Below are 4,733 nucleotides of genomic sequence, written 5' to 3'. Positions count from 1 at the left end.
TCAGCTGTGCATGTTTGAGTCCCCCCCCCCCCCCCCCAAAAAAAAAGACCCTGTAGGAATATCAATGATCCCAGCTTTCGCCAGGTTTCTCAGCTAGAACTGATGAATACTCTCTCGGCCCTGGGAGACACACGATAAAAAGGCCAGTTGTTATCTGGCCATCTCATAGTACACCCCAAGGTTATTTTATTATATCGTAGAATTTTGTAGCCATCTCTCCAAAGCACAGGGCTGAAAAAGTTGAGTGCCTCGTCCATCCCTTTCCTTTCTAAGATTTCCCCCTTTATTTCCTGGGGAAGAGCAAATTCTGCCTGCAAATTCTTCTTACCACAAGGTGGCAGCAGACACTAGGATTTATTCCCATCGCACTCCCTAGCGTTTTTGAGTTTTTCAGTAGGAAATAACTATGCTAAAAAAGAAAATTCTAGAAAACTATGAGAGAGAGAGAGAGAGAGAGAGAGAGAGAGAGAGAGAGACATGGATTACCCTGTTTTTTGCATTTGTACTCATCCGTAATCTGAAGCATACTTCTCGAACTTTCATGTGCGCATGAATTACCTGGGGATTTTATTAAAATACACATTTTGACTCAGGAGGTCTGGGTGAAATCCATGAATTTGCATTTCGAATAAACTGCCAGGTGATACTGATGATGCTGGTCCACAAACCACACCTGAAGTAGTGAGGGTCTTATATGTTCCAGTGCTGTGAGAAAGAGCTTAAAAAGGGTCAGGAACGAAGGGTATTACATTGAGGGATTAAGGGGTTTCTTGGTCCAGTGCCACTGTCAGTTCACCTACCCTATCTGCTTGTTTTCGCATCTGTAAACCAGGGCTACAAATAGCACCCAAGCCCTCGGAGAGTGGGTGCAGGTGGTCCTTTGGGAAACAATGAAATGCAGCGCACCCGATGTGCTTTAGCCAAAATGGCTTGTGGTTCTCCCTGGTCTGTTTTTCCTCAGTTGTTGGAATTCCCAGAGTGCGATAAATGATGAGTGCTTGAATGAAGGAATAAATGAACGAGCATTCTCTTTAACCACGAGCCAATCATTTCCAATCGATCACTGGAATAGTGGTCTTAATTCTGTTGGGTTTTGTCAAATATCTAGATGAATGAGATCAATTCTACATTAGGAGGAGAGCTGGTTTTTATTTGTGTGTGTGTCTTGTGTTCACACATGTTGGTGAGTGCGCAAGTCTGTGTGTGTGTGTGTGTGTGTGTGTGTGTGTGACAGGCAGCACCGTTTGCTGCTTTGGCTTTTGTGACAAATTGCACGGATTCTCCAGGGTGTCCTGGAACAGGCGGAGAAGCTAGAGGTAGAACAGAGAAGAGTGAAGAGAACAGCTCGGGCACAGACACCAATTTGAGCCGATTCTGTTTTTAAACTCTAGCTCTGCCGTTAACAGGATATGGGTCCTTGGGCAGTGATAAAACCTCCCTGGACCCCCATTTTCTCATCCATAAAACAGGAATAGTAACCGCTACCTTCCAGGAATGCTTTATTCAATCAGCTGTCAATTACTCGAATGCCTAGTGCATGCTGGTGCGATTCTAGACGCCTGAGATACTGGGATGACAACACACAGAATCTCTGAACTAATATAACGTTAAATGATGTGGGTAAGGCTGGCAACAAATGAGGAACCAAAGAAATTAACATCAGCTAGTTGGAAGCAATGCTACGAAGAAAATAGAGAAGGGCGGTAGGATAGTGAGGCTCAACTTCACATGAGGAGCCGGGGAAGGCAGTTCTGCCTGCTGAATCACGGAGCCTTAGAACTGAACATGGGAAAAGGTACAGTCATGTGAAGATCTGACTGTCCCAGGTACATGAATCAGCAGGCGCCAAAGCCCTGGGGGGGAAGAAGTCTGATGTCTTTGAAAATGTACAAGGTAGAGTGGCTGCAGCAAAGATAGGCAGGGCCAAACCTGCTGGTTCCTACAGAACAAGTAAACATTGTGGTCTTGATCTTCAGAGCAATGGAGAGGTTGTTAAGTGTCTTCAAAAAATCATTTAAACAAACCTTTAATTGTGGGAAAATATGCACGGTATAAAATCCACCACCCTAACCGGATTTCAGTGTACATTTCAGTGGCATGACGTATGTTCACGTTATTGCGCAACCACGGGCACCTGTCTCCTGAACTGTTTTCATCTTGCGACACTGAAGCGCTGAACCTTTTAAACAACAACTCCCCATTCCTCCCTCCCCACCTCTCCCTGACCTGCCCCCAGCCTCTGGAAACCATCATTCTGTTTTCACGTCTCTATGACGTTGATAAAGTTTTTTCTTTTCTTTTCTTTTTTTGAGAGAGAGAGAGAGAGAGTGCAAGTGAGCAAGGGGCAGAGAGAGAGAGGGGGTGGGAGAATCCCACGAGGTGGGGAGGGAGAGAGAGAAAGAGAGAAAGGAAAGGAGAGAGAGAGAGAAGCAGCACTCACCCGGGGCTCGTCTTTTAACCAACGCGGGCGGGCTCGAGCTCACCTGACACCGAGCTCGAGCTCACTCACAGCGCGTGCTCAAGCTCACCTGATGTGGACTCGAACTCACGAACTCCGAGATCATGACCCGAGCCGAAGCCAAATGCTTAACGACTGAGCCCCGCAGGCGCCCCGATAAGGGTTTTTAAGGAGCTAGTCAATGCACATTTATTCTGTGCAATTCACGATTCTCTGCCCAGGAATTACATCCTAGTGGAGGAGACAGACACCAAACACGTTAGCACATAGATCAAGCATTGCAGACTCTGAAAAAGAATGCTGTGAAAAATCCAGGAAAAGATGGTAGAAAGCGAGCGGAAGTGGCTGTTTCTGCCACAGTGATCAAGAAGACGTCTTACTGAAGTGACTTGGAGGTGAGACATTTCACATGGAGAAGGAGGCAGTGTAGGGCAAAATCTGAGAGGAAAAGTATTCCACAGATGGAAAACTCCAGAGCAAACGTTCTCCGATGGGTGGGGGCCAGGCCATGTTTGAGGGCAGAAAGGAGACCAATGTGGTGGCAACAGAGGTGACAAGGGAAGGGCAACATTATGCTGGAGTTTTATTTATTTATTTTTAAATTTTTTTTAAATGTTTTATTCATTTTTAAGACAGAGAGTGAGCAGGGGAGGGGCCGAGGGAGAGGGAGACACACAATGCCAAGCAGGCTCCAGGCTCTGAGCTGTCAGCACAGAGCCCGACACGGGGCTCGAACCCACAGACTGTGAGATCATGACCTGAGCCGAAGTCGGACGCTAAACCGACTGAGCCACCCAGGTGCCCCATATGCTGGAGTTTTAAAGAGACTGCTGTGTGCAGCTTGGGAAATGCGTTGAAGAGGACAAAGGATGGTTGACAAAAGGTCATTAGGCAGGCAGGTGGGCCAGGCTGGAGATGATGGTGGCCAGGAGCAGACTGAGATAAGAGTGTGTAGATTCAGGAAATAACTAAGGCTGAAATGAACAGAGTCTGGGGAGGGGTGAGGAGACAGCGAGACACCGGCAGGCATCCTGTTGCCGCAGTTCAAGCGTGAGACTGCAGTGGTTTAATGACGAAGAGATTACTGGAGACAGAAAGAGACCCTGGTAAATCGTCTTTTCTTTTCAACCATCCTGCACAGGGTGTGGCTTGGAGTCACATCCATATGGTCATTCCCTGGACGCTTGTAAATGTTCCTCTGAAAAACCAAAAAGACAGAGCAGGGCAAAATCTGGTCAAAACACCACCTTTATTATTCTCAACGTTATCCTTCTCTTGAACGCGGCTGAGATTGCATAATCCTATTTAGGTAACCATAACAACAGCTGAGTCCTGGTGAGATAGCAGAGGACTGAAACCACCAAGTCAGAGATTGCCAACATGAATGAATGCCTGCAGGCGCCAGGCAGGTAGATGTGAGAAGCTGTGGGAAACAGTAGGAAGGGGTGGGGGGTGTGGCAAACTGTAGAGTCCTAGGCTGGTCAAACGTTACTCCACTTCCAATTTCTAAGAATCCTCATGCATTTAACAAGATGATCTGCAGGGGCGCCTGGGCGGCTCAGTCAGATGAGCATCCGACTTCAGCTCAGGTCATGATCTCGCGGTTTGTGGGTTCGAGCCCCACGTCGGGCTCTGTGCTGACCGCTAGCTCGGAGCATGGAGCCTGTCTTTGGATTCTGTGTCTCCCTGTCTTTCTCTCTCTCCCAAAACTAAATAAAACATTAAAAAAACTTAATAAAAAAATAAAAATATGACCTGCAGGTCATATTTAGCCTGTGGGTCGCCTATTTACTGCTCCCAGAGATTTTTTTTTTACGTCACCTTTCCACTCAGTCAGCCGGGTCTTCCCCATCCGTGACCCTAAAGCTGATTTCCACCCCAAATTGTAACTTAAATGTGTTGACTTGCATTCTGTTGGCTTTTTGGCCAACTACTAAACTGTTTTTTGCAACTTATCTCTGTCTGGCTGCAAACTCACCTCCCCCAGCAACTACTAAGCCCTCTGCAAACTTTGTTAACAGAGATTCTGGGTCTTACTCCAAGTCTGGGAAAGATAAACACATAGAACAGGGCAGGACCACGTACCTTGGTGACCCGGGGTCATTTTTAAACCGAATGCTTTTGGAAATGAATGAACGTAGCAAGCTGGCCATTTTTTGAAGAGTCCCCACTACTTCTGGCCACCCCAGAGGCACCGGGGTTCGGGAGGCCTTTGCGTTGCAAGGGAATATGAAGTGGGGACTTCTCCTCGCTCAAGCAAATCTTACTGGAGCTT

This window comes from Felis catus, chromosome A2, assembly GCF_018350175.1.
Source record: "Felis catus isolate Fca126 chromosome A2, F.catus_Fca126_mat1.0, whole genome shotgun sequence".
In the NCBI taxonomy this organism is placed as follows: domain Eukaryota; kingdom Metazoa; phylum Chordata; class Mammalia; order Carnivora; family Felidae; genus Felis; species Felis catus.
The sequence above is the reverse complement of the archived record's forward strand: the minus strand, read 5'-3'. Positions refer to the sequence as shown.